This window comes from Symphodus melops, assembly GCF_947650265.1.
Source record: "Symphodus melops genome assembly, chromosome: 6".
Lineage (NCBI taxonomy): Eukaryota > Metazoa > Chordata > Actinopteri > Labriformes > Labridae > Symphodus > Symphodus melops.
This window is the reverse complement of record NC_136696.1, coordinates 5,785,958-5,797,282: the sequence shown is the minus strand read 5'-3', so window position 1 is coordinate 5,797,282 and position 11,325 is coordinate 5,785,958. Positions and strand designations below refer to the sequence as shown.

The window sequence follows — 11,325 nt, the reverse complement described above, 5'->3', positions numbered from 1 at the left end:
ACTCTTGATTTTTCAATGAGGCTGTGCACATGATAATTTCTTATTTGTATTTGATTTTTGGATAGCACATAATACCAGTCTTTATACTTTTCTATCAGGGAAATCAATAAGAAAAAAATAATCAGACTGAAAGCAGTTTTCCAGTGCTTGAGTATTTTATTTTCATGTTTCACATCATATTATATGGTGAAATGTACAGTAGATGATCAGTCAGGCTACTTTACTCGGCCTCTTTTCCCTAAAGACAAAAAAGAGTGTTGAGGCATGTTCATTTCATGTCACTAAACTCAAACCAATAGTAGCTCCAAATGTTACCTTGCCAGAGTCACGGCTCTTAGCTCTCAGCTTGTTAACTTGGGACTCTGCAATGTCGGCACGCTCCTCAGCCTCCTCCAGCTCATGCTGGACCTTCCTGCACTTGGACAGATGAACATTGGCCTGCTCCTCCTGGAAAACCATTTACAAGGTTTAAAGGTACTGAACTGTATATTTGAAATGTTTTGAAAAAATTATTTGGCTAACAGGAGTAAGTCATCATTTTTTCATTGAAAATTCTTTTATATTTTACACAGAGGATCAGTGATTTTATTATGATACACCTTTCAGACATCATAGTGACCATTATTGTCAATATAAATAATTTGTATGTACAATATTTGTGCCATGATGGTTTAGTTTGACAGGTGTTGCATTCATCTACTTTACTTGTACTTTTACTCATATTTTGCATAAATAACATAATCTGTACAAAAAGCAGTTTGAAAAATGTATGTCTTTTTTATCTCTATATTATTTATGAATATTGATTAAAAAAAAACTGTCTTACCGCTTCCTCAGCCTGCCTCTTGTAGGCCTTCACCTTGAGCTGCAACTTGTCAACCAGATCCTGAAGCCTGGTAACATTTTTCTTGTCCTCCTCAGTCTATGATAAAAGATTGGATTTTTACATGATACGAGGCGATATGATATTGATTTGATGCCAATGTCTAAGTGACTGTATACCTGGTAGGTCAGCTCCTTCACTCTCCTCTCATATTTGCGAACGCCCTTAACAGCATCAGCTCCACGTCTCTGCTCAGCCTCAACCTCTGTCTCCAGCTCACGAACCTTCAGAAAACAATCAAACATTAAATGTAAATATACATTTTTCAAAGTCTTGCCCCGGTTCTACAGGATTTTCTTACCCTAGACTCAAGTTTCTGGAGCTGCTTCTTGCCACCCTTCATGGCCAGATTCTCGGCCTCGTCCAGACGGTGCTGCAGATCTTTGACAGCAACTTCAAGGTTCTTCTTCATCCTCTCCAGGTGAGAACTGGTATCCTGCTCCTTCTTCAGCTCCTCAGCCATCATAGCAGCCTAGAGGAAACAGCATTTAATGTTGATTAGAAACATCTTATTGAGACCCATTAAGCAGGAGTAAAAATTTAAGAATCTTTTAAAAACCTACATCAGTGATGGCCTTTTTGGCCTTCTCCTCTGCATTTCTTGCTTCCTGAACTGTGTCATCGACTTCACTCTGGACCTGAACCAGTTCACCCTCAAGCTTTTTCTTGGTGCTCATCAGGCTTGTGTTCTAAAAGTATAGAAATGAGAAAATTATTTATTGTATTCCCTTAATACTGATACAGATGAGTTGAATTGTGGAGAATATCAATGAAAATTCACCTGAGAGTGCAGGAGACCAACACGCTCACTTGCATCCACTAGCTCCTGCTCAGCAGTTTTGCGGCTTCTCTCAGTCTGTTCCAGAGCAGCTCTAAGTTCCTCAATTTCAGACATCATGAGACCGTTCCTGCGATCTACCATAGCAGCCTGTTCCTTCAGGTCATCCTGAGCTCTGACAGCGTCATCAAGGTGCAGTTGTGCATCCTGAAAAATGGTGAAAATGGCAAGAAAATGTTCCCTTGAATAACAAATAGTGCACTGACAAACATCTACCAACATCAAATTCTGTGTGATTCAATACCTTCAACTGTGCCTGAACATTCCTCAGCTGCTTCTGGGACTCAGCAGCCTGGCGATTGGCGTGGCTCAGCTGAATCTCCATTTCATTCAGGTCTCCCTCCATCTTCTTCTTGATTCTCAGGGCATCATTCCTGCTCCTGACCTCAGACTCCAGAGTGGTCTGCATGGAGTCAATCACCCTCTGGCTGTTCCTCTTGATCTGCTCCATCTCCTCGTCCTTCTCAGCCAGCTTCCTGTCTACCTCACCCTTGATCTGGTTGAGCTCAAGCTGGACACGCAGGATTTTGGACTCTTCATGTTCCAAAGTTCCCTAATGAATTTAAAGAATTAAAATATAAATCTTTGAAATACGTGTGTCCATAATGATTTCGAAATGGTTTTCAGAGGATTTTCCCTGAACAATTGTACCTCAGCCTCTTCAAGAGCTGTCTGGATCTCAGACTTCTCAGACTCCACCTGCTTCTTGGACTTCTCCAGCTCATGGATGCTCTTACCAGTTTCACCAATCTGTTCAGTGAGATCTGAGATCTCCTCTGCAGAGAGAATCATGTGTTTTGCATTGTTAAGCCTGAAAAGTTTAGTGAGCATTAAATACAATATTTTTATAGTATGCAGTATGAACTGACGTTGCAGGTTCTTGTTTTCACGCTTCATGGTCTCCAGCTGATCCAGAGCTTCCTCATATGAGTTCTTCATCTTGAACAGCTCAGTGCTGAGCGAACGAGCCTCCTTCTGAGCTCCCTCAAGCTCTGCCTGACCCTCCTCATACTTCTGTTTCCACTCTGCCAACACCTAAAAAGCCATTCATTTGCTTAGTTGTTTATTAATACAATGGCGAATAACGATAGTGTGTCTTTGAGTACAGAGTACAGTTGATAGAGGGAAATGTTACCTTGTCGAAGTTTCTCTGCTTCTTGTCCAAGTTGGCAGCCAGGCCATTCGCTCTCTCCACATCAATCATGAGGTCCTCCACCTCACTCTGGAGCCTCTGTTTGGTCTTCTCCAGAGAAGCACACTTGGAATTGACAGCCTCAATCTGTTCCTCAGCCTCCTGGAGGCGCTGGGCAAGCTTTTTCCTGTTTGACAAGTGTGATTGGTCTCAGTGAAAAACAATTTTGTGTAACAATTCAGTGTGGTTTATGTTTTCTCCCCATACTATTGCACATTTTTGAAATTCTTTATCATGTTGACTTTTTAAACTAGGTTCACATATGACAGCAGTGTGAACTAGACGTTTAATTCTTCTCATTTTGTATTTCTTGATGTACAAAATGTAAAACTTTAAACTGTACATACTTGGATTCTTCAAGCTCTTCAGTGCGCTGGATGGCATCAGTTTCATACTTGGTTCTCCACTGAGCCACTTCACTATTGGCCTTGGACATTCCACGCTGCAGCTCAGCCTTTGCCTCCTGCTCCTCCTCAAACTGCTCCCTCAGCAGGTCACAGTCATGGCGGGCTGATTGCATTCCATGGGCAAGGGCATTCTTGGCCTAAAGTAAGAAATGCCATCAGTATGAAAATGTATTAAATCACACATACAGAGGTTTCAGTAAGAATTGAAAGTTTTCTTACCTTAACCTCCTCTTCAATCTGTCTCTTCAGCTCTTCAATCTGCTGAGTGAAGGCCTGTTTGCCTCTGGTCAGCTGGGAGACAAGAGCTTCTTTCTCCTCAATTTGACGGCCAAACTCACCTTGACAGAAAGATATCATGAAACACAAGTTTAGTTGCATTTTAAAATGATAAACTACTGTGAAGACCTTTCACTGACAACTTAAACATACCATTTTCTGTCAGGAGACGTGCTTTCTGTGCACCCATGTCATTCATTTGACGGACATTTTCATCATTCTTGGTCTTCAGTTCGCTGTATTGGTCCTCAACAGTACGGCACATCTTTTCAAGATTTCCCTGATGATGAGAAACAGAGATCATATAAGTAACCATTTGTTTTCTAGTATGTAATTGACCTTTTTTACTATACTAAATGAAATGCTTTGTCTACCTTTGCTTTAGCAACAGCCTCCATGTTGCTGGAGAGGTCATCAATCTCCATCTTGTATTCACTCTTCTCCTTCTCAAGCTTCTGCTTGACACGCTGAAGGTTGTCGATCTGCTCTCCCAGCTCAGCAACGCTGTCAGCCTGCTTCTTGCGAAGAGCAGCGGCAGTGGCTTCATGCTGCAGAGTGGACTCCTCAAGATCACGGCGGAGCTTCTGGAACTCTGCTTCACGTTTCTTGTTCATCTCAATCTGGGCAGCAGTGGCTCCACCGGCCTCCTCCAGCCTCTCACTGATCTCCTCAAGTTCCCTGGAGAGGTCAGCTCTCTGCTTCTCAACCTTGGCACGAGCTGCACGCTCAGCCTCAATCTCTTCCTCCAGTTCCTCAATGCGGGCCTGTTAAATGTAGGTGTGTTGTCTTTCAGTAAACATTCACTTTACAAAAAAAACAATATGTATTCTGTTTACTGTAACACAATATGTTACCTGAAGCTCCTTGATTTTCTTCTGAAGCTGAGCACCCATTGACTGCTCATCCTCAATCTTACTAAGGAGCTGGCTGACTTCAAAGTCCTTCCTGAAAGAATCATGGATACATTTCTTAGTGAGAGTTCATGCTGTTATAATAACATTTGTGTATGCTTTTGTTAAAATAAAAAAAAAGTTACTTTTTAATTTTCTCGTCAGACTGCTGCTTGTCATTCTCAAGATCCATTATGGATTCCTGGGCCAGTTTCAGATCACCCTCAAGCTTTCTCTTGGCTCTCTCAAGGTCCATACGCAGCTTCTTCTCTTGCTCCAGAGACCCCTCGAGCTAAACAATAGTATACTACTTAATCATCAGGATTCAATACCATGTTATTTTCCAATCTGAAGGACTTGTGAACTTACATCATCCACTTGCTGCTCAAGCTTGGTCTTGGCCTTGGTCAGAGTGTTGACCTTGTCCTCCTCAGCCTGCAGATCATCAAGAGTCTGCTGATGAGATTCCTGAAGGGCTTTCTTCTCCTTGGTCAGCTTGGCAATGCTCTCATCCTGAGAGGCCATCTCCTCAGTCAGGTTCTTCACCTAAATGTGCAAGCAAGACATTGTTACTGAGGGTAGTGTTTAGATGGAACTTGATGGATGAGATTGATTGCTAAACCCAGACCTTGTTCTCAGTGGCATGTTTCTCCTTCTCCACTTTGGCCAAGGTAAGCTCCAGATCATCAATATCCTTCTTGAGCTCAGAGCATTCATCCTCCAGTTTTCTCTTCTTGGCAGTGAGCTCAGCATTGATTTCCTCTTCATCCTCCAGCCTCTCAGTGGTCTCTTTGAGTTTGGCCTCCAGCTGAATCTTGCTCTTAATAAGACCCTCACATCTCTCCTCAGCATCTGACAGATTCTCTCCTTCCTAATTTATCGTAAGGAAACAGATCTCAGCAAATCAATATTGGATAATATTAGACAGCATTTCAGTTCATCAATGTATACTTACAGATGCGACTTGCAGCTGCAGGTCATTCTTCTCCTGCAGAAGGGACACCATCTTCTCCTCCAGCTCCTTCTTCTTGGCAAGGGCAGTAGCCAAATCTGTCTTCATCTTGTCATAGTTCTCCTTCATCTGCTGAAGTTCCTTCTCAGTTTCAGCGCTCTTGAGCAGAGGCTTGATCTTGTAATACACTTTCATCCATGGCCAGTGTTTGACATTCATGAATGAGCGGATGTTGTACTGGATGGAATAAATGGCTTCCCTACAGAAAAGAGGAAGATGGTGTAACTGACCATTTTGTTGTGTGACTTTTTGTTATATTAAAAACTAGCTTTGTCCAACATGCCTCCTCTCTGTCATCTTCACAAACTCCTTTCTCATGACGTAACCACGGCAGAGAGCCTGAGTCATGGTGACCAGAGATGCCAGCTTTTCATCTCTCATCTCCTCAAGGGTACCAAGAAGACCAGCCTTAAAGAACACCTAAACAAACACAAATGCACAAATGAAAATGAATGTTTTAAAAACTCATATAAAGTGGAAGTGGAAGACATATCCTATCACTTCCAGAAGAACACTAAAGAGAACAAATGTACTAAAAGTATCTTACCTTGGTGTGTCCAAATTTGTACTCATCATGAGGAACATCAATTGATCCAAGCAGCTTCTCTGAAGCCTTCTTGTTATCAATGAACTGGCCCTCAGGGATGACACTGGCATTCAGCACCTTGTATCTTTTATAAGAGAGTTCATTGTTAGTGTGAGTGGTGCCTTTAAACCTTCTTTATCAAAAAATGCACAATATGTCTAGATACCTCTGCTTGAAGTCAGCATAGAGGATTCTGCTGGGGAAACCTTTCCTGCAGATTCTGATACCCTCCAGTACACCGTTACACCTGAGCTGGTGGATGACCAGGAAGTTCTCCATCAGACCTGTAAAAAGACATTCATTACAGTCATTAAACATTTAACAACAACATATAGCCATTCCTCAAAGACTCTATTCAATTGATCTTTTCTATGTACCTGGAGTCTTTGACTCATTGGGAATCAAGCAACGCACAAAGTGAGGATGAGTGCTCCTCAAGTTAGTCATCAGCTTGCCCAAGTTCTCCTGTGGATCCACAATTTAAAGTAATTTAAATTTATCATTTAATACACATCAGTTTGTAGTATGAGTGAGAGGTAATTTTACAGCAAACTCTTCAAAACCTTACCCTAAACTGTGAAGACACAGTCTGCATAGAACCACCCTTCTTCTTGCCTCCCTTCTTGCCAGCCTCTGTTGATATGTTTAACATTCACATAAAGTAATGCTAGTGTTTTGAATAATGTACATTTTGTTGAAAATGAAGTGAAACGACATTACATTTATTTTATTTTAATGTTTGGCTTTCCTACCTTCAACAACAGGAGGGTAGAGAGCAGCCAGCAGTTTAACTGCGGACTTCTGATACAGCTGAATAACAGACTCATTCAGTGGGTCCTTGTTCTTGTCCAGCCAGCCAGCAATGTTGTAGTCCACAGTACCAGCATAGTGCACCAGGGAGAAGTGGGCCTCAACCTTGCCCTTTGCGGGCTTGGGCTTCTCAAATGCTTTGTTTTTGCCGAGATGCTGGTCATACAGCTTGTTCTTGAAAGATGTGTCTGTTGCCTTGGGGAACATGCACTCCTCTTCAAGGATGGAGAAGATACCCATGGGCTTTAGAAGAGGGAAAGACATAATGTTATTAGATTTATATTTACATACATTTACATTGTGACTTTGAAAGAACCATTACGTAAAAACACCAAATGTAATTGTTACCTTCTCAATCAGCTCGATACAGGCAGCCAAGTCCATACCAAAGTCAATGAACTCCCAGATAATACCCTCCTTCTTGTACTCCTCCTGCTCCAGGACAAACATGTGGTGGTTGAAAAACTGTTGCAGTTTCTCATTGGTGAAGTTGATGCAGAGCTGCTCCAAAGTGTTGAACTGTAAGGGGACATAACACCAGCGTTAGTTTTTGCATACATAAAGAGAGTTCCTATCAAGAAAAGTCAGTCAGGTACTGAACTGTTGGAGATTAAGCTTACATCAAAGATTTCAAATCCAGCAATATCCAGCACTCCAATGTAGAACTGCCTTGGCTGTTTAGTGTCCAACATCTGGTTGATACGAACGACCATCCACAAGAACATCCTCTCATAGATAGACTTGGCCAGGGCACTTACTGAGTTCATCACCTGAATAAAAACACAAATACAGATTGATTAAAGTTATTTAGATATTTCAAAAACAATAATCTTCCTCTCATGTTTTCAAATGACAGCATGTATCCAATTGAAAGATGTTTTTCACGTAAAGCTAAATCCATTCCACATTTTTCATTTATTAGGTAATTTATCAAACACATTAGAAATGAGACCGGTGGCCGACGGTCCGGATGTGACTCGTCGGATGCCTATCGAGGACCCCTGCAATAGACCATCCTACTGATCCAAATTACAACGTGTAAATTGAAGCTCATCTGTGCTTGAATAAAACCAGCATAGAGATTTCTTCAGTGTTTTTTTTAAAGTTTGGATAAAGGGATTTTCCTGTGGCCGTGCAGGAAGAACGCCTTAGTTTAAGGTTCTGGGGTTATAATTTTCTATGACCAGGTTTGTTATAAAACTGCAGTTATTCATGTTCCTTGACATGCAGAGTAGATTCAGTTGCATTTAATATGACAGATATGCCTTGAATGCAAACAGAATACAATTTTCAACAAATGCATGTAGCGAAAAGGCACACTTCCACAGTGGAAGGAATCAAATCATTTGCATTACGGTGCGTCTTTTTTTGCAATGTAATGGACCATCACTCCTGATAGCTTTCCCAGCCCGCACTTTGTCACACATGATCAGAATTAAATGTTTCAGTCTTTCAGTCTTAACACGAGACATACAAGTGAAACAAGCAGAAAAAACACTGCTTTATTTTTTCGTTTGCTAAAAATGTAAATTCATTTTTGGATTTGAAAATAATTGTTTTTTTGAATGTATTTCTTCATTTTGACTTTGTAATACCAGAACCGCTGAGATGATCTGGCAGACTGTTTATGTTGGGGTGTGGTGCGACCGCGGGACTGCAACAGTGAGACGTGGCCAAGCATCAGGCCTTACAGTTTGGTTTGTGTAAAATTGAAAGTTTGACAGTACACCAAGAACCACGCCCTTTTGTGTAGCCAAAGATCATTATTTTAAAAATGACATGAAGAAAATTCTCACTAAAATAAAGAAGAAAATGTGTAACCAAAGCTGTATTCAGAAAAGACTGAAAATATATTTATATATTAATACAGTATATGATTAAACTTAAGTAACCGAGCCAAACTAAACAGTAATAAGGTGTACTGTAGGTGGAAGTTTGCTGTGTGAGAAGCGCCATCTCCTTGCAATATCCTGAAATTAAATACATTGGCATGTTTACGCACACACCCAAGAAAGAGGGGGGGCTCTCTCTTTGCCATGGAACTGCCTGGAAACTGGCTGAAGGCCAGCTGTCTGCTAACTGGCTACCAGTTTGACAGTACAATTCCTTGTGGGTCCTTTTTTACCATTTCATTGTCATATCAGACTTGGAGCTACCTTACTGAATTTTTTTATGTTCTATGTTTACCTGAGGTACGGTCTGTCCCTTGGTCACAAACTCATTTCCGACCTTCACTCGGGGATAGCACAGAGCCTTCAGCATGTCAGCAGAGTTCAGACCCAGCAAATAAGCAACCTTGTCAGCATCTGACAAAGGTGAAGTGATTCAAAGTTAAAACAATCAGCAACTGATTGTGAACTAAAATCCAGACAGAAAACACAAAAAACTTATTTTTGTTGTTCCAAAACTATGGTTTTAGCTAACATTTAGATCTCACCTTCTGTGCCATCAGGCTCAGCCTGCTCCTCACGCTGCTTCTGCTTGAACTTCATGTTACCATGGTGGAGTACAGCACCAGTCATCTTGTAGATGCTAACTTTCTCTTCACCAGAGAATCCCAGGATGTCAATAGCGTTCTGTTTGAAAGAGGCGTCCAAACGAAAGATTGTCACATAAAAACATGTGTTAATGATGTTGCATTCAAAAGCATAATTTACAGTATCTATGTTCATATCTTGCACTGAAGCGCACTCACATCAGTGGCTTCCAGCTCAACTTTGTCATCAATGCTGGCAACAGTAATCTGACCCATACTACACGTGGGGAAGTCATAGGGGTTGGTTGTGATGAGTGCCATTTCTGGAGATCAAAAGGTTATAAAGTTCAATGCATTGTTATGTATTAAATGTATAGAGTGGTTTAACATTGAGGAACATGTCGATGTGTTTACCAATAATCTCAGGTTTGTGGTTGGTCATCATCTGGTAGAAGATATGGTAGCCTCTCTCCAGCTCAAGCTGGAATGTAACTCTAGACTTCTCCAGCAGATCTATGAATAATGTTCATGAGTCACACTGGCCAATTCTTCATTCTAGTTATTTGTATGTTGTATTAGTATTGTTACTTACATGTCTCAATATCAGCACTAGACAGTTTGCCAGTTGTGCCGAAATGGATTCTGATGAATTTACCCTATTTGGAAAAAAAGCCGTTTTTATTTAACACCAAGTAACATGGACAATGTGTCACAAGACATCTGATTTACAGAAATCCCTCCATACTTACGAAACGAGATGAGTTGTCATTCCTCACAGTTTTGGCATTACCATAGGCCTCCAGCAGAGGATTAGCTGCAATAATCTGATCCTCAAGGGAACCCTGTAATGGTGGTTTAGTGTTGGTATAAAAATAGTCAATTTTCCATCGAATGGAAAAATATCACATACATTAAAAATAATATTTTGCTAACAGTAATGTATCGCACCTTTGATGTGTCCCTCTTCTTATCACCACCAACTGAGATGGTTGCAAAGTACTGGATGACACGCTTGGTGTTCACAGTCTTTCCAGCACCAGATTCTCCACTAGGTATAGAAATGACTTTAAGAACTTGTTTGATGTATTTCTTAAGGTATAAGTAATATGTTAAACACATTTTAAACTTACGTGATCAAGACAGACTGGTTCTCTCTATCTGTTGATATAGACATTCAAAAATTAAACAATTAACTCTGTGTTTCCCCAGAGCAGAAATCTCATTTATTGATCAAATCTCTGTTTGGTCATGTCTTACCAGTAAGCATGAACTGAAAAGCGTTGTCAGAGACAGAGAAGATGTGGGGTGGAGCCTCCATACGCTTCTTGCCTCTGTAAGCATTTACAACCTCTTGGTCGTACACTGGGAGCCATTTGTAGGGGTTCACAGTGGCACAGAACAACCCAGAGTAGGTCTGAAAGCAGTCACAGAGATTCAACAGTGACGTCCATGTTTTTAACATGTAAATCAATGTTAAAATACGTCTTGTTTCTTGTTAGGGCCCATTTTCTTACATAGATCATCCATGCTGCATAACGCTCTTTGAGGTTATAAAGCACAGAGGCTTCATTGAGATGGGTCATCATGGCCATGTCCTCAATTTTGTCGTACTTGGGAGGGTTCATTGGAGTGACGTCATCTTCTTTAACTGTCCTCTCCTGGAACAGGACACTTGATACAATGAGGATAGTTCATGTTGATTAATGTGAGTCTGACTTTATAATACCAACCTCCTGAGTGTCCAGGGTTTTGACGGTGACTTTGCCACCATCCTTCTTGACGATTGTTCCCTTCACATACAGCTCCTTGGTATCAACCACATAGCAGGCACTCTTGGCATCAAAAGGTTTGTTTTGAGCCTCGATTCTCTCCTTCTCAGGCTTACGGAGGTAAATGGCAGCCTTGCCGTAAACGGCCATCTCTGCGTCCGTACTCATGGTGGCTGCTTTTATCTA

At 41.1% G+C, this 11,325-nt stretch overlaps 1 pseudogene across 1 annotated transcript; it reads right to left on the bottom strand.

Annotated features, from left to right (window-relative positions):
- Positions 1-205: 205 nt before the first annotated feature.
- Positions 206-11,325, bottom strand: LOC306825225 (myosin heavy chain, fast skeletal muscle-like; annotated as a pseudogene). Its single transcript, XR_013781746.1, has 38 exons — positions 11,101-11,325; positions 10,885-11,028; positions 10,628-10,784; positions 10,501-10,528; positions 10,319-10,418; positions 10,120-10,212; positions 9,963-10,026; positions 9,590-9,883; positions 9,332-9,470; positions 9,082-9,200; positions 7,515-7,664; positions 7,243-7,413; positions 6,837-7,137; positions 6,653-6,717; positions 6,462-6,549; positions 6,251-6,368; positions 6,046-6,169; positions 5,782-5,918; positions 5,442-5,697; positions 5,115-5,357; positions 4,856-5,032; positions 4,633-4,778; positions 4,451-4,541; positions 3,971-4,360; positions 3,750-3,876; positions 3,540-3,658; positions 3,261-3,457; positions 2,857-3,040; positions 2,591-2,756; positions 2,373-2,497; positions 1,966-2,274; positions 1,665-1,868; positions 1,447-1,572; positions 1,185-1,355; positions 1,003-1,107; positions 827-922; positions 316-447; positions 206-238 (listed from the first exon to the last, which is right to left on the bottom strand). The product of XR_013781746.1 is annotated as a myosin heavy chain, fast skeletal muscle-like (transcript).